This window comes from Haliotis cracherodii, unplaced genomic scaffold, assembly GCF_022045235.1.
Source record: "Haliotis cracherodii isolate W230 unplaced genomic scaffold, xgHalCrac1.p SCAF_8, whole genome shotgun sequence".
Lineage (NCBI taxonomy): Eukaryota > Metazoa > Mollusca > Gastropoda > Lepetellida > Haliotidae > Haliotis > Haliotis cracherodii.
In genome coordinates this window covers 47,996,539-48,015,813 of record NW_027266341.1, presented here as the reverse complement: position 1 = coordinate 48,015,813, position 19,275 = coordinate 47,996,539, and the positions used below count along the sequence as shown (strand labels likewise).

General features: G+C 39.0%; 1 protein-coding gene and 1 long non-coding RNA gene across 3 annotated transcripts in view; one reads left to right on the top strand and one right to left on the bottom strand.

Moving 5' to 3' along the window:
- The window catches only part of LOC139450591 (anaphase-promoting complex subunit 10-like), a 73,875-nt gene that overhangs the window by 9,236 nt on the left and 45,364 nt on the right, over window positions 1-19,275 (bottom strand). The window lies entirely within an intron of this gene.
- Window positions 12,137-18,370, top strand: LOC139450082 (uncharacterized). Of its 2 annotated transcripts, none has more exons than XR_011652218.1 (3): window positions 12,137-14,562; window positions 16,933-17,074; window positions 17,988-18,370. It is a non-coding gene; the product is annotated as an uncharacterized lncRNA (long non-coding RNA). The 2 variants fall into 2 exon arrangements; XR_011652219.1 differs by having other exon boundaries at window positions 16,930-17,074.

Here is a 19,275-nt window from a genome sequence, read left to right as displayed (position 1 = left end):
TTTTTTATATCTTTTTTAGTTGCGGCCATATTGGATTTTGATTTTGATAATTTTTTTCACCAAAATTTTACTTTAAAGATCATATCTTGTAAGGTTCTCCACAGAAACTATTGAAAGTTTGCATGAAGTTTTGATACTATATGTACCTCATTTTTTTTCTGGGTTGCATACTGAAAGCACCACCGCTTGGTGGTATTACTTGATTTTAGTAAAAGTTATTGAGTACAAATTGACTTGAGTACAAATACTGAAGGAAGCGCCTCATAAATCTACTATAAACCCCCATTCACTGGCTTTGCAGATACTTAAGCGTTCTCCACAGTCTTGTTCAATATTATGTGTACTACCCTTGACGACCAGAGTTAGAATTGGCCTTTTTCAACCGATGCTTGTCCTAAGAGGCAACTATGCTTGTCACAGGAGGCGACTAATCGGATCGGGTGGTCAGACTTGCTGACTTGATTCTTCATTTCTCAATTGCTAATTACTACAGTACCTTATTTTTGACGGCGTTGTTAAAAGCAAACCATTTGCGGATTAGATTATGGGAAACTGTGGCACACGCCAATTTGGTAGCGGCAATGTCCTGCAAACGGTGACTATCTTTTGACGGAGTTGGTACAACCAAACCATGTGCGGATTCGAACATGGTCGAAGTCAAACTTGGGTTAAGAATACACTGGGACACATGTGGTGATCTCTCACAAGCGGTTAATTACATTTAACGGCATTGGTACAACCAAACCATTTGGGGATTCGAACATGGCCGAAGTCAAACATGGGTTAAGAACACGCTGGGACACGTGTGGTGATGTCTCACAAGCGGTTCATTACATTTGATGGAGTTGGTACAAGCAAACCATATGCGGATTCGAACATGGTCGAAGTCAAACATGGGTTAAGAACACACTAGGACACGTGTGGTGATGTCTCGCAAGCGGTTCCTTACATTTGATGGCGTTGGTACAAGCAAACCATTTAAGGATTCGAACATGGTCGAAGTTGGAAATTGGTTAAAACATCCTGGGACACCCAGGCACATGTCAATTTAGTAGTGGTGATGTCTCATAAGAGGTTCCTTACATTTGACGGCGTTGGTACAGGTAAACCCTTTGAGGATTCGAATATGAACGAGGTCGGAAACAAGTTTAGCACTTTATCTCAGCAATGCGACAGGAACCCGGGGTCCGGACAAACGCAGAACGCTAATCCGTTTGACTTGAGCCCAATTGACAAAGAAGTTACAGCCTGTTTAAGAGTCACCAAGCCGAAAGGCTAAAGAGCCCCAGTGTTATCTTTTGATTTAATATTATTATTATTCCGCCGATTTTTGTACCAGAGCTAGCAAAATAACCACTGGCTCGATTTTGTTGTAAAAACCCAAGGCTGTAGGCCCAAAGGCCAAGGGCAGATAACTACAAATCAAGACTTTTTAAAAGATGTATTTCGCCCTATTGCTCCGCAACCGCTTATCCGATTACTTTGAAAACTTGCATGTATCTGCTGCTTGAGCTGCTTGACATTTTTTGTTCTTTTACTTTGGTCATTGGTCACATGGTTTGGCAGCCATATTAGATTCAAGGTTTTCACAGTGTCTTTTGGGTACCTGTGTTCAAACGCAAACAACTCCGAGTCCACAGCATGAAATGCTTCCAAGTTTTTGGAGAATTGTCTCCACACACAACACAGCAAATTCTAATAGCCGTTTTTGGATATCTGTTTTAGTTGCGGTTGTATTGGATTTTGATTTTGATTAAAAAAAATACCGAAATTGTACTTTAACGATCATATCTTGTTCGCTTGTTGACAGAAACTATTGCAAGTTTACATGAAGTTAGTGTATCATATGCATCTTATTTTCTGTTCTTGGGTGAATGGAAAAAGTAACAACACTTGGTGGTATTATTTGATTAAAATTTGGGACACCCCTGGAACACGCCAATGTCCAGAACACGGTGACTATCTTTTGACAGAGTTGGTACAAACAAACTCTTTGAGGATTCGAACATGTTTGATGTCAGAAATGGGTTTAGAACAGACTTAGCACACGCCAATTTCGTAGCGGCAATACCCTGCAAGTTGTGCCTACATGTGACGGATTTGGTTCAAGGAAACCCTTTGAGGATTCGAACATGGACGTTTGGGCACAGTGTTACTTGGAGCCCGCCATTGCTGCTTGCAGCTTTAATTATATTTTATATTTATTATATTATATTTATTTTCTATATTTAGGATCCATGGTGTATGCTATATCATAGTCGCTATCTAGTCATATCGCACATTGTGACGCTGAAGATATGACGTCACAGTCGTGTACAGAAAAATATCCAAATTCCAAGGTCACGGTTGTCCCCAAAACTGAAAATATATTTTTTTTGAAGATTTGTACGGAATATATTGCCAAACATCCTTTGAATGTAGCTTTGCGTTTTGTAGCCTATAATTGTACTGTAGATAGATTTTTTTAATATGCCTACCGACGATGACTGAAAAAAGTACTATTCTGTGAATGTTAGCTTCTGCCGTGATATGGCCTTTAAATCGGCTGTTCCAATCAGAGGTTTTTTGTGTGTGATTTGATACCTCTGATTGACCTATCTAAATCGAGTATTTTCCACATTCATGGTAGAATATATGTTTCACATTTGGGGTGCGAAATATCTCATTTGTATGAGTACGAATTCGTTTCCTGTGGGTATCCGAGTCCTACTCAGGACCCACCCGACCAGAGTACCCGCGATCGAGTTACCCGTCCAAGCCCTAGTTTATCCATTATCGGTCTGGGTCAACACGCTTGCCAAACCCGTAAACAAATAAACCGGGAAAGGCAAATCAAAAATACATTGTTCGTAAGGAAGATAATTTCTGTATGTCAACTTCTTTATTATGAGAAGCACAACGTTTGTGCCCCCTGTGTTGATGGAGGAAGTTAGAAACATACGTTGTAGGTATTGAATGTTCCAGAGAGCAAAGGGTTGCCACCACAAACGTGGCATGTACATAGGCATAAGAAACATCAACATGTAAGATACATGTTAAACTCCGAGCTAGGAGTGTACATAAAACATATTTTGAATTATGAAAAATGTATATTCTCATTGCTTTTAGACACTGTTCACCCTAATATCTTTTTTTATATCCTAATACTTGTAAGAAATTGCAAATTGCAAACAACCTCAAATTATTGCATTCTGTGTTCACCATGCTCTGTTGAACATAAACGATTGTTAGCGATGGACATGAAAAAGACTGTATAAAGTTGGCCGAGTGAGTCCGGTTAATATATGTCTCCGAAGAAGGAACGGAAATGACGTTTGCGCATGCGTGTTAAATATCAACAGGAAATGGGTTATCTGTATAAGGTCGTCGCTATTTTACATACTTTTCGAGACCATGTGTATGCGTTAGTTTTATCGACTATCGCGCTTTTCAAGGGAGACAACTCATGGCAACTGTCAAATTCGCGTCTAATGTTACAAACCAATTAAAGTCAGAAAGTTCGCGTGTTTTACGACTGCTTATGACACTTGGATACAAGGACATGTCATCAGTTTTCCGATATTAATCAGCGCATATATCGTCAGTTGAATGATCATGTCGTTTATATGTTTATGTTAGGCGTGGCGGGCGTCATATATTGTATTCAGACGGTAGTCATGCGATAAGTTTGTCTGACATTTGTAGACAGAACCCAGCTACCCTAATGTTATCGATATTACCGCCCATGTTCTTTGAACACTTGTATTCCAATATCTGCATATTTTGTTTTCCCACATTGCGAGGCATATGTAATTTTGTTTCATTAAAATAGGCTTCATTGTTTTTTTAGAAATCAAATGGTTTCTCGTTCAGTAAAGAATGGTTGATTTTACCTTGATCTGCTTCACAGTTCTGATTTTTTCCCCATTTACGTCAAGTTTACAAAGTTGTGATTGAGAAAGTTTTAATCATACATCACATAGATCTAGCATCTTGTACTGAAAGTTAATATAATATGAGCAATTATAATGTATCTTCATACACAGTAAACATCGCCATGGCCTAATGTAATGTTGAAACCCCATAATGTTAGACAATAAGTAGGTTTATAAGTACAAAATATTTAGATCTAGCTTCTATTTGATTGTAACAAATGTTATATTTGGGATAACACTTTCTTAGTAAAGTACAGATTCTAGTACTTTTTGGGGTTGAGTTCTTGATTGATATTTTGAATATTACTTCAGATTTATATCATAATGTTCCACATAAAAATTATATGGAGACTTTTATCCTAGGTTAGGTTTTATTAAACAGTGGTTATAGGCCTATCTATTTTGTTTCAATTTGAAAGTTTCTTCAAGTTACTTATTATCCTGATTATGGGACACTTCAAAGAAAGACTGCATTAAGACATCAAATGCGTGTAAACAGAAAATAGGTTACTACTTTACAATATCCAGCTTAGGCAAACTCACTATATACTGAGTTGAGCTTATAACACAGACAACATCAACTTTGCTTTATTTCTTTACATATAGTATCAAGCACCACCTTTGCAGGCCTTGGATGTCTTGTGTATAGTATAGTACTGCCATGACGTTTGTTTCTGGAATATATCAACTTTGCTTTATTTCTTTATATATAGTATCAAGCACCACCTTTGCAGGCCTTGGGTGTCTTGTGTATAGTATAGTACTGCCATGACGTTTGTTTCTGGAATATAAATGGTACAATACATACAGACTTAGCTTTAACTTATTTAATCTAATTACCAATTGTGTGTTTTATAAATGGATTACAGCAGTACAGTGAAGCTTTGTTATTGGGTGTACCATTCCCATGGAAACTATCCAGTTGTCCAGTTATTGTAATTATGGTCTTTTCTATGTGTGTAGGTTGGTTGTTCGATGGGTGGTTGGCATTTGGCATAAGGGGAGTAAAACGGGCACTTGTTGTCTTGGAGTCCATATGATGTGTCTGAATGGAGTATCCATCATGTTTCACTGCAGCATGGTACAGTGTAACTCGGTGGGCATGCACTGTACTCTTTACATTATGTAATGTCTGAACTGGTACAAGCAGCCACATACATGTTGCTATACAAGTACAATAATCTTGAATCCGACCTTTAACCCTGTTTCACCTCACCTCCGCTGCCTCAGGTCACAAATATTATATGTCTTTATCTGTTGTAAATGAGGCAGGCTCTGTCGTTGGTCAAATTGGATGGGAATTGAAAGATTTGTAATATCTTTCAGAGAAGTACTTCCTGTAAATTCACCAACTACAAGACTGCCACCTGACTCATAATTGTTAAATAAGAGTTTTTCAAACTTCTTTGAAATTGAAGTACTGTCAAAAGTGGCAGTTAATCCATAATAAAACAACAGGCTCAAATTTGACCAATTCTATTTATATTTCTGAGCAGATCTTATTGCATTCTTCATTCTTCACAGAGTTTATGACACTTTAGATGTACATAACATTTGTATGGCAGCATATTATGTTTTCAATGTAATTTCATAATTACATAGAATGAACATTGTCATTCTGTTAACTGTTTGAATGCCTATCAAATGTGCCCCAAAAGGCAATGAATACGACCATTGCATAACTCTGCTGTTATACTTAAACTCCTTTCAATATTTTATTGAGGTCTCATCATTGTTATAATAAAGTCTATGCACTACCACGCTTTGTGAACATCTACAATCTGTTTCACTTTGTGCCTCATCATGAAATAGGGTAATGCTCATGTTATAACCTTAAGTTGCTGTTCACATCTTTATTAATCTCAGCTATGGCAAAAAAGGTCTTTATGTCAATCATTGTCAAATAGTCAATAGAAGGGAAAGTCATAGACTGCCAAACAGAGTTTTAGAATATAGCAAAAGAAGAAAAAAAGAAGAATATCATTCACACTGTCATTAATATAAGCAAGCAGCTGGATAACCATGACTTGATATTTATGCCAGGCTCAACTCAGTATGTGGCGTCTCTTATAAATGAAAAACTCAAGACAGTAGATGGATATACATGTACTTGGTTTGAACAACTCTGGAATGATACATCAAATCCTCAGCATGGAAATATGCTACTCAGCTACCATATGTTTAAAAAAAAGATCTTGTCCCCGAACTTAACTTGCAAACTTTTATGTCCATGAATCTCAGAAAATATCTCCCCAGACTATGTTTGGAAGTCTCACCCTACACGTTGGGATAGGTCGGCACAATGCACCCCCATCCCTTAGAGCTCAGAACTTGTTATTTGTGTAAGAAAGAGAAAAATGAAGTTCATTTCCTTAATTGACCCATGAAGATGTAGAACAGGTCTTCAGCAACCCATGCTTGCCGTAAAGGCGACTATGCTTGTCATAACAGGCGACTAAAGGTATCGGGTGGTCAGGCTAGCTGACTTGGTTAATGCATGTCCTCGATCCCAATTGCATGGATCGATGTTCATGATGTCAATCACTGGATTGTCTGGTCCAGACATGATTATTTACAGACTGCCGTCATATAGCTGGAATATTGCTGAGTGCAGTGTTAAACAACCAACCAACAAACAAACAAAACAGAGGGTAACATTTACAGTATATAACTTTATCATTGAATCTGTACTCTTAGTCTATTTTGAGCTTAACTTTCTTTACCATTTTTCACAATACACTGGCTTTTTTGCTGTTTTGCTGTGGTAATAAGTTTATCATAAATATGCCATACACTTGTGTTGACACTTTGGTTATTAATATTCAATGTTTCTCTCTTATTATTATTTTCGATGATTTAGGAATATTTTGCATAATTTGATTATATTCTAATATTATTCAATTATATACAAATGTTGTTAGTGCTAAACAGACTAACTGCTTATTCTATTATTGTTCAAGTTTATACTCTTCATTATTAAGCTTTATTCCATTAATTCGATCATTAATTCGAGAACATGCTACCAAGAAGAAGAGATAAGGTGACACTGGATCACCTACACAACCTCTATTATTTGGCAAAAGAAACATATATTTGAGTATATTAGCCCTTAGGTCGTATTTTTCCAAAAAAAACTATAGTGAATGGTTTGGAGACAGTATGAAAAGTCTTTTCAAAATCAGTGAAAAATAATAAGCCTGGCCTGTCTGTTTGATTTCATATATATATAATATAACACATTAGTCTCTCATGTTCACTTATACAGGAATGCATGCAGTTTGATTGGAATGAATTGTTATGCCAAATGTTGTTTTTTCAATTGTGTTGATTTCATATGTCCTAAGCATTTATTTAAAGTTAGGTATTGAAATTGGCAGTCAAAATTTTTAATGTCTTCAATCTTTATTTTGTTTTGGTATACAAGTTATTATAACATTGTCTTTAGTTATTTTAATGTCTTTCAATGTTTCAGTAATACACTGTTTATCTGTATACCCATATACCCACATCTGTTTATAAATATTTAAAGAAATCAACAGGAAATGGGTATTTAGGAAAGTTCATGCATTTCAATGGTTATTTTTCAAACTGTCAGCAATTGAATTACTCAGTCTTGTTGTCAGGTGGTGGGGTTGCTTGAAGACTTGGGTTTGATTCCTCACATGGGTACCATGTGTGAAACTCATTTAGTGTGTCCCCTGCTGTTTTATTGCTAGAATATTGCTAAAAGTGGAGTAAAACTCACTCACTTACCCAGTATTGGTGTCTTGATTTTGGCTTATATTTTGCTAGTTTCACCGTGAGGTTCATCATTGGATGAGTATAGTTGCTCATTAATTCCCATGTTTCCCCATCAGTGTTTCCCCATCAGTGTTTCTCCATCAGTGTTTCCCGATCAGTGTTTCCCCATCAGTGTTTCCCCATCAGTGTTTCTCCATCAGTGTTTCCCATCAGTGTTTCTCCATCAGTGTTTCCCCATCAGTGTTTCCCCATCAGTGTTTCTCCATCAGTGTTTCCCGATCAGTGTTTCCCATCAGTGTTTCCCCATCAGTGTTTCCCCATCAGTGTTTCCCCATCAGTGTTTCTCAATCAGTGTTTCCCCATCAGTGTTTCCCCATCAGTGTTTCCCATCAGTGTTTCTCCATCATTGTTTCCCATCAGTGTTTCCCCATCAGTGTTTCCCATCAGTGTTTCTCCATCAGTGTTTCTCCATCAGTGTTTCCCCATCAGTGTTTCCCCATCAGTGTTTCCCATCAGTGTTTCTCCGTCAGTGTTTCCCATCAGTGTTTCCCGATCAGTGTTTCTCCATCAGTGTTTCTCCATCAGTGTTTCCCCATCAGTGTTTCCCCATCAGTGTTTCCCCATCAGTGTTTCCCGATCAGTGTTTCTCCATCAGTGTTTCTCCATCAGTGTTTCCCCATCAGTGTTTACCCATCAGTGTTTCCCATCACCAAAAGTGTGCCAAAAAACCTATGATTGTTGGGTTGGGATCCTGGTGTTCTCTCTGATTATGTTCCTTAGTTTGTCAGCATTTTTGTGTTCATGGGTTTCATGCCGTGATATAACTGGAATACTGTTCAAAGTGGCATTAAACCCAACTCATTCCACTTTATCTCGCTCATTTGGTACTTGGTGATAATGTGGCTGTTAAATGTGTTTTGTAATATAGTGAAACATTGCTCTCAGTCACTCAGTCACTCTTATTAAAATGAACTGTTGCATGAAGCAATAGAATTAAAATTTACTTTCAATGTTATAAGTAATAACTATACTGATAGAAAGACGCAAGGGAATTCCTGATATATGAAATATAGTATGGTTATGCTTTAACTGTTTTGGAAATGTTGCATATGCATATTTACATTTCTTTTTCTTAAACACAGAAGTAAACATTTCTCTGAATATTGTTATGAATTCCCTTTACAATTTTTCTGTTAGTATATTATTGTAAGGGAACTGAATCACCCTGTGTTAGCCTATCCCATTCACCTGTAATGGTGTCAGCATTTCACAGATGAATGGGATAGTTTCCAGGCCAGGCCACGTGGAGGCCCAGGGTATCTGGCCCAAAAAAACAGTTAAAAAAAACAATACCTTAGTAAAGTCTTACTGTTTCTTCTATAGATCATTAATGTGCCATATTGATTACAACAGCAACATATACCCCAAAAGTATTAGTGTGAAATTTTCTTCACTGTCATGTTATCCTGACTTTCTTCCATCTGTTGTGGGTAGAAGGCTTCTGTGAGGGTATTGGTTGTCATGTTATCCTGACTTAGTTGAGGGCTGCTGCGAGGGTCATGGTTGTCATGTTATCCTGACTTTGTGGCATCTGTTCTGGGTTGAGGGCTGCTGTGAGGGTCTTGGATGTCATGTTATCCTGACTTTCTGGCATCTGTTCTAGGTTTAGGGCTGCTGTGAGGGTCTTGGTTGTCATGTTATCCTGACTGGGTTGAGGGCTTCTGTGAGGGTCTTGATTGTCATGTTATCCTGACTTTCTGGCATCTGTTCTAGGCTGAGGGCTGCTGTGAGGGTCTTGGTTGTCATGTTATCCTGACTGGGTTGAGGGCTGCTGTGAGGGTCTTGGTTGTCATGTTATCCTGACTTTCTGGCATCTGGTCTAGGTTGAGGGCTGCTGTGAGGGTCTTGGTTGTCATGTTATCCTGACTGGGTTGAGGGCTTCTGTGAGGGTCTTGATTGTCATGTTATCCTGACTTTCTGGCATCTGTTCTAGGCTGAGGGCTGCTGTGAGGGTCTTGGTTGTCATGTTATCCTGACTGGGTTGAGGGCTGCTGTGAGGGTCTTGATTGTCATGTTATCCTGACTGGGTTGAGGGCTGCTGTGAGGGCCTTGATTGTCATGTTATCCTGACTGGGTTGAGGGCTGCTGTGAGGGTCTTGATTGTCATGTTATCCTGACTGGGCTGAGGGCTTCTTTGAGGGTCTTGATTGTCATGTTATCCTGACTGGGTTGAGGGCTGCTGTGAAGGTCTTGATTGTCATGTTATCCTGACTGGGCTGAGGGCTGCTGTGAGGGTCTTGATTGTCATGTTATCCTGACTTTCTGGCATCTGTTCTGGGCTGAGGGCTGCTGTGAGGGTCTTGGTTGTCATGTTATCCTGACTGGGTTGAGGGCTGCTGTGCGGGTCTTGATTGTCATGTTATCCTGACTTTCTGGCATCTGTTGTGGGTAGAGGGCTTCTGTGATGGTCTTGGTTGTCATGTTATCCTGACTTTCTGGCATCTGTTGTGGGTACAGGGCTTCTGTGAGGGTCTTGATTGTCATGTTATCCTGACTGGGTTGAGGGCTTCTGTGAGGGTCTTGATTGTCATGTTATCCTGACTGGGTTGAGGGCTTCTGTAAGGGTCTTGATTGTCATGTTATCCTGACTTTCTGGCATCTGTTCTAGGTTTAGGGCTTCTGTGAGGGTCTTGGTTGTCATGTTATCCTGACTGGGTTGAGGGCTGCTGTGAGGGTCTTGGTTGTCATGTTATCCTGACTTTCTGGCATCTGTTCTGGGTAGAGGGCTTCTGTGAGGGTATTGATTGTCATGTTATCCTGACTGGGTTGAGGGCTGCTGTGAGGGTCTTGATTGTCATGTTATCCTGACTGGGTTGAGGGCTTCTGTAAGGGTCTTGATTGTCATGTTATCCTGACTGGGTTGAGGGCTTCTGTAAGGGTCTTGATTGTCATGTTATCCTGACTTTCTGGCATCTGTTCTGGGCTGAGGGCTGCTGTGAGGGTCTTGGTTGTCGTATTATCCTGACTTTCTGGCATCTGTTCTGGGCTGAGGGCTGCTGTGAGGGTCTTGGTTGTCATGTTATCCTGACTGGGTTGAGGGCTGATGTGAGGGTCTTGGTTGTCATGTTATCCTGACTGGGTTGAGGGCTGCTGTGAGGGTATTGATTGCCATGTTATCCTGACTTAGTTGAGAGCTGCTGTGAGGGTCTTGGTTGTCATGTCATCCTGACTTTCTGGCATCTGTTCTAGGTTTAGGGCTTCTGTGAGGGTCTTGGATGTCATGTTATCCTGACTTTCTGGCATCTGTTCTAGGTTTAGGGCTGCTGTGAGGGTCTTGGTTGTCATGTTATCCTGACTGGGTTGAGGGCTGATGTGAGGGTCTTGATTGTCATGTTATCCTGACTTTCTTGCATCTGTTCTGGGTAGAGGGCTTCTTTGAGGGTCTTGATTGTCATGTTATCCTGACTGGGTTGAGGGCTGCTGTGAGGGTCTTGATTGTCATGTTATCCTGACTTTCTGGCATCTGTTCTGGGTTGAGGGCTGCTTTGAGGGTCTTGGTTGTCATGTTATCCTGACTTTCTGGCATCTGTTCTGGGCTGAGGGCTGCTGTGAGGGTCTTGGTTGTCATATTATCCTGACTTTCTGGCATCTGTTCAGGGTTGAGGGCTGCTGTGAGGGTCTTGGTTGTCATGTTATCCTGACTTAGTTGAGAGCTGCTGTGAGGATCTTGGTTGTCATGTTATCCTGACTTTCTGGCATCTGTTCTAGGTTTAGGGCTGCTGTGAGGGTCTTGGTTGTCATGTTATCCTGACTTTCTGGCATCTGTTCTAGGTTTAGGGCTTCTGTGAGGGTCTTGGATGTCATGTGATCCTGACTTTTTGGCATCTGTTCAGGGTTGAGGGCTTCTGTGAGGGTCTTGGTTGTCATGTTATCCTGACTTTCTGGCAGAAGGGCTTCTGTGAGGGTCTTGATTGTCATGTTATCCTGACTTTCTGGCATCTGTTGTGGGTAGAGGGCTTCTGTGAGGGTCTTGATTGTCATGTAATCCTGACTTTCTGGCATCTGTTCTGGGTCGAAGGCTTCTGTGAGGGTCTTGGTTGTCATGTTATCCTGACTTTCTGGCATCTGTTCTAGGTTTAGGGCTTCTCTGAGGATCTTGGTTGTCATGTTATCCTGACTTAGTTGAGGGCTGCTGTGAGGGTCTTGATTGTCATGTTATCCTGACTGGGTTGAGGGCTGCTGTGAGGGTCTTGGTTGTCATGTTATCCTGACTGGGCTGAGGGCTGCTGTGAGGGTCTTGGTTGTCATATTATCCTGACTTTCTGGCATCTGTTCAGGGTTGAGGGCTGCTGTGAGGGTCTTGGTTGTCATGTTATCCTGACTTAGTTGAGAGCTGCTGTGAGGATCTTGGTTGTCATGTTATCCTGACTTTCTGGCATCTGTTCTAGGTTTAGGGCTGCTGTGAGGGTCTTGGTTGTCATGTTATCCTGACTTTCTGGCATCTGTTCTAGGTTTAGGGCTTCTGTGAGGGTCTTGGATGTTATGTGATCCTGACTTTTTGGCATCTGTTCTGGGTTGAGGGCTTCTGTGAGGGTCTTGGTTGTCATGTTATCCTGACTTTCTGGCAGAAGGGCTTCTGTGAGGGTCTTGATTGTCATGTTATCCTGACTTTCTGGCATCTGTTGTGAGTAGAGGGCTTCTGTGAGGGTCTTGATTGTCATGTAATCCTGACTTTCTGGCATCTGTTCTGGGTCGAAGGCTTCTGTGAGGGTCTTGGTTGTCATGTTATCCTGACTTTCTGGCATCTGTTCTAGGTTTAGGGCTTCTCTGAGGATCTTGGTTGTCATGTTATCCTGACTGGGTTGAGGGCTGCTGTGAGGGTCTTGATTGTCATGTAATCCTAACTGGTTTGAGGGCTGCTGTGAAGGTCTTGGTTGTCATGTTATCCTGACTTTCTGGCATCTGGTCTAGGTTGAGTGTTGTGGAGAGTTACGGTTCATTTCAGCTTCTTTTCTTGACTTTGTTAAATATGTTTGTTTAGAAATATGGTACTTTTGAATTTATAACTTGCATAATGTCTATGCCATTTTGTTCCAAATGTTGTATATGGTCATCTGTTAATATTAGGGTTGGATCAATTACTAGCCTATTAAGTGTGAAATGTTGATTATTTGTCAGAATGCACTGAGCCCTGCAGTGGTAATGACAATTTGTCCAAAATGCCTGTTGCTTATTTGCCCTATGGCTGAAAAAGTGTCTTAATTCCAGATGCCTCACTACCATGTCAAATGGTGCCCTCGGTGTATGAATGAATTTAGTTTTGCATCCTTGGCATTTCTTTATGCGACCATTTAAAGCGATCAACTGGAAGTTGTTCTCTGTGTGCCCACCAAACCTAGTTTGATATCTGTGAGGATTATTCATTGATGATTTGTTTGGTTGTGTGCCTTTTCTCAGAACTACACTTGAAGTTGGTGATCTATTGCCCACATAGTCTTCATCTACCTGGCACACTTTGCACACAAAGGTTTCCTTTTGCAGTGTTCTAAATGATGCATTGCTGCCAGAGCATTCAAAGTGATACCAATACCTGCAGCTCTCACACTGCACCTGCAACATGTGCAATACAAAATTGTTATTTCTATTGTTTGTTATTTCATTTCAGTTGGTTTTTTTCCTTACAGTCAAACATATCATTATTCATGCTTATATTTTTCGTTGTGCTACTTTATAAGCTTGCTAAAACATGTTCACTTATGTGATTCATTTAATCATTATTTCCTGTAGGGCTGGGACGAGTCCAAATTTACTACCCGGGTACCCACCCCCCTATTATCCGACCCTACCCGGCTGCCCGCTGTAGGCCTCAAGAGATTGGTACAAAATGTCCGATTGGGAAACGTTTGACCGTACACCTGTCACCATGCATTTAGATACACGTATAAACTGATCTGGTCATGCATACACTGAAGTTGACTGAAGTTTTATCTTTATGCAAACATATAAAGCCAGAAGGTATGTTTACATATATAGTCAGAAAGAAATGTGACTATTTGTCACTTATAGTGTAACCATAGAGTTCTAGATAAGTTTTGCCATTAAACGATATATATATATAATTATGTGACTAAACTCGGGTCCGGGTAGTCCCGTGGGTACCCGGGTCCTACTCAGTACCCAGCCGACCCGAGTACCCGAGTTACCCGTCCCAGCCCTAATTTCCTGAGTACTTTGTGTTGTAACTGGTCAAGAATTCTTACCCAATCTTGTTCCCTCTGTTTGGTCCCTTGTGTTGACTTGACACATTTGCCAGTGGTATCCACTTGTGTATGCATTGAGCAGCCTCTACAGATGTCAGCCATTGCTGGTAAATCTGAAACAGTACATTCTCATGTTCCAATTTCTTTAGAAATATTCATTGCATTTAATTACTTTTCTTAATTTTTTCAATGGTGTACCTCCATGTCAGTGGTGTCATTAACTCACTCTATATTCTTAAGTGATAATGCCTATCAACCAGTTAACATTTATAGAGAGTATTATATGATATTTAATGTGTATTCCATCATTTCCGTCAGTTCTAGTGTAATGTCATTCTAACCTTATTTCGTAAGGAAGTAAACAATGATGTCCGAATGATGTAAACCATATTCTGGTGCATGGGAAGTAATATTTGCCCTTGTGCACATGCAAATTTTATGAATTCTGTTATTTCTAACCCTTTGGGTTATAAAGAGTGGTATGTTTCTGTTTGCTCATGATTAGTTTCAGGAATCTGTACCTACCAGAGTTTTGCAGCAAATATGATGCTATGTGTGTCCTGAATTCATCTGTGTCAAATTGGGTGGACATGTTCTTCCCATCAAGAAGGAAGTCAACAAACTGAAATTTCAAGTTATCACTAAGGGTAAACTAGCGTTTATCAGTTTGAATATTACTAACAAAAATTATGCATTGCCATTTCTCTATATTGAACAGCTTGAAAAAGGTTAATATCTGTTACTAAGGTCATTTAGCAGTAATTAGCTGTCAAGTATGTGTCCTACCTTCATCACAAATATTCCACAGCTTGTGGAATCTTGTTGCAATTGGTGATTTGCTGTTATTAGCTTCCATCGTTTCTTTAATATTTCCTTGTCGAGGAGGCCCTTTTCACTTCTCACTTGGAGTATTCTCCTCCAAGCTGACAAAATTGCTTCTTTACTTTTATAAGACGTGTCTTCACCCAAAGGATTTAAGTATAAAATCTCATTTCTTTGTGGGAACACCACAAACATGTGCCAGTGCTTTCCTGTGACATATGGAGCAAGGATCATTTCTTTCAGAAGCAGATCCACCTGTTCAAGAAATAAATTCAGTCTTTTAAACATTATTCTTTGCTATGACCATCTTTTTTACTTATATATATATTCATTGTATTGATGAATGAGCAGGAAGATGTGTTCTTTCTGAAGTCAGTTTTGCTAAGTCAGTTATACACTCTTTAAATAGCAAGTCAACTGTAATCCCCCGCAGGTGTAGATAATGTTAGATGTACAGATATAACAGGCGTATATGTCACATGTACATAAGTCTTCTACATTAAATCTTGCTTCACATGTCCCTTGGAGGGAGTAGAATGTTTCACTGTTGTTAGAGGAAAGGATTTGTCATGAATTGTAATGCTCATATTTGCTCTGATTTTAGAACCATTACAAACTTTTGACAATGATTGTATTCCTTACATTCCTGAATAATGGTGGTTGTCCATGATTAAGAATAACGTGTGTGGCAACAAGGCAATCCATCAGGTATACATCATCTCGATCTCGACATTTAGCCCCGCAGTATGCATTGAGTACCTGTAAAATTAGAAAGCAATGCATTCAAACTATAATACATGTGTTGCATTCACATAATTTATTACTGGATTGTCTGTTCCAGATGTGATTATTTACGGACCACTGTTATAAACAGAGTGCAGCATTGAAACAAGAAACAACCATTTTTGCTTTCATGCTTTCTGATATTTTGATGTAATTGAATGGTTAATGTTGCATTGAACACTGGTTCAGCTATGTTATCATGGCAATGGTGTAATTGCTTTTCCTGTCAGTAAAGCCCAAACTAATATTCTTCCAAGAAAGCCATGTCTTAAGGGTCATGACAGACTAAGCATAATAATTTCTGGGAAGCTGCAACTTGGTATCAGTGACATGAACATCAGAATTACCAAAACAAAAAAGATATCAATAGATGTATCATATGCCAAATAATTAGTGCCTCATCAGATTTGAAAATAATTGGTTATTATGAACGTACCTCATCTGTAACTTCATGCCCTGGTTTCAGTGCTCCAAAGCTTCTTCCCGTCAGTTTATGTCCATCTACTACAGCCATCACAGCATTAGTGTTTGAGTGAAACCTCCATACAGACCCATAATCCAAAGGTATCGGCAGCTGAAACGCAAGTGAACGATAGCTGTCACTTCTGTAATGTTAAAACTTCAAACTCGTTGGTGGAAGAGTAGACTTGGTTTTGGGGACAGGCTTGCTGAGGACTAGGGGGTTATTTCCCACCTACTCAATGTTGCCCACATTCATATGTGGTCGTCCATGGCAACGTAATGAATTCGGTGGTCACGTACAGTTACTGTGTGTCATCGCGCCGCGATTGCATTTTTCTCAAATCAATCACTGGGTTGTGAGGTCAACATTAAGTTGTGTACAGGACACCATGATATAGCTAGCTGGATTCAAAGTGTGTATTCAAAACATCAAAAGTCAGTCCAACATTTGATTATATCTACCAGTACATATTCTGTTGTATTCGTAGCTCATTGACTTACAGTTTCACTCTGTCTCCTGTTGATCTGAAGTGTCCCCTCCCCTTGATTCTGTAATACAGGAATAGTATGTTTACAATAAGTTAATATTGAAACTTAATGAGAGCAACTGTACAAACAAGCAGGGTATTATGGTACAGATACGGCACATACGTTTTTGGTTGTGTGGTCATCTGTTGTTTGCTTTACAACTGTTTCTTTCCTCTTTCTCCCCACAAATTTTAACTCTGGCAAGTCATCAGAAACATCATCCTGCTCCTGCAATTGGTAACATAACAGGAATTTTCAGTATGCTACTTTTCCTCACAAAGTCCCAAACAAAACTCTTCATTTGGTTCCAATTGATACATTTTCAGTGACAGAATTTCTTCTATAAAGAATTTTATAGACATTCCAAATATGTGCACATAGCATACCTCTGTGGATGTGTTCTGCTCTGATTCTGCCAGCAGGTCTATTACAGCCAGTTTCTTCCCTTCCTCAAATGTTGCTGTTGAAGTTGCCTAGGATCAGAGAATGAAGGTTTCATCTTTACTTTCATGGTATTACAGAGATTTATGACTTGATAGATACTTGTCAGTATTAAAAAGAGATGTAAGTAAATGTTTCGATAATATGTACCTAAAATGTACACAGTGCATGGATTCTACTAATAATACAAGACTGTTTGAAGAAACTTTTAGTATATTTTGTCTTCTCTCTTTATACTCACCATAAAACTTGCCATATCAGGTAGGTCATCTTCTGACTCTCCATGCTCCTGGAAGTGGTCAATTTTATTTAAGTATTCACACCTGTTTGATTGTCATTATTCATTGCAAACTTTAATTTATAATGCCACAGAATGTAGTCCAGCATGTGTATAAAAAGAAGATATCAGTTCTTGCGCCTAAGTTCAAGATGTGTGAACGTTTTTTCTCAAATCACATGCACGTGCACACACACACGTCATATTTATCGTATTATTTGAAAGTACATGTAATGTTAAAACATCCATTCAGTATGAAACATGCATTGCTTAAACAGATGATTGCACATATGACTAAATGTATGTTTCTCTTTTTTTTAGTTCTGCTTTTCCTTTTCAATAGTTACCTTATTTTCTGTTTTTCTGGTAATATTTGAAAGCGATTTTGCCCTCTCTGCAAGTGAAATTGTGATCAATTACACATGGTTATTTGTTCACTTTATTTCTTCTTTAAAAAATCAATCATTTGTGTTGCAAAATGTATATCCTCCTTATAATCCTGAATGCACATTTAGAAATTTCACTTGTTCATGCACCTGATGAAAGCTTTTTTGTGTGTTAATTTATTGATATTGTATTAATCATTGAGTCAATAGATTTAATACAAAACTTACGCATCATGTGTTTCTTCTTGTTGAGCAAATACTTTTTCTGTACTTTTGACTTAAGGAAATTTTTAGCTGCTGTTGGCATCTGCCTGTGTTTCCTCCTTTTCCTAAAACAGTTTCTATTTTGAACAGTTAGCTTTATCTTTTCTAGGGACTTGTTGGCCTCTGTTACTGTTTCCTGGCTGCTGCACCTCATCAGTAGATCCCTCAACTCCAACAACAACCTCACACTCGTTTGTTTCCTTTGGGCATTGCCAGTGTCATTTGCAGGCGCCTTCAATGTTGTGTCACTTTGCTCTGCACCAGTCATGTCAACAGCTGATGGAGAATCTTCTGAAGAGACTTTTGGAAATTTGACATTTATACCTGTTGGCAGTGATTTCCTACAGTCTTTGCTGACATGGAACATTTGGATGTCTCTGTATTGCTTGGGAAGGGCATCCCAAGGTAGTGTATTGTGATATAATGTTGCCAGAATATGCTTACATGGAAAGAAATATCTTCTAAAGTCTTGGCAAGAACAAAGATCTTTGTTTTCCCTTTTTAAAACAACATTGTAATTGTTCACTTGGTAAGCAGATTCGCCTTTATGTATAGACTGAATCTGTGTCACCTCATTTAATCGCTTTCTGCAGTGGTCAAAGCATGTCAACCCTCTCCCATTCAAGAACCCTGGTACAGAACTCTTCAATGTCATCTTCATTCTGTCATTCTTTTCATAGTAACTGAAATAAAATTGTTTATTTGTAGAATATTTCTCAAGACTGTGTATGTGATAATTAGCAGTTAACCTGTTTTTAGATTTAACTTAATTGTGTCATTTGTGCATGCAGTAATTTTGTTTTTGTATTTATTAATAATTTAAGTTTAAGTGCATGTAGCCCATGCTTATGTTTAGTTGAATATATTTAGTTTATACACATCCATCCACACTGCCTTACCTCAGGTAACAATATATGGGTTGTTCTTTGTTGTTGTCATTTTGCCTATATCCCAATATGCTTGCACTCTTATCAAAACAAATTTGCACTTCTATGAGGATGTAATATGCATCGATGAGTGTGAAATACCTTACTTAAAATGGACTATCCCATGGCTAGACATTGATAAAGAACAAATATTAATATGGTGTGACTCATAAAAAATATGTTGATTCATCCATTACAGTTTTTACAATATTTTGCTGGTTTTTAATGTAAAATTAGATCCATCAACAATATCCTGGCTAATACAAGAAGTGCATTTCCGGTCAACTAAAGGTGTATTACTCCATCTCCCACAATCGATTTGTAAATAAAGACAAGATGTTCTAAACAATAGCAATTATATGTATACCATGTACACATGTTTTGTTTAAGTATGTAAATATGTTTCCAGTGTAGTGTTATTATCTATGACTTTATGAAATCTTGCCTTACCAGAAATTGCCCTATCAGAAT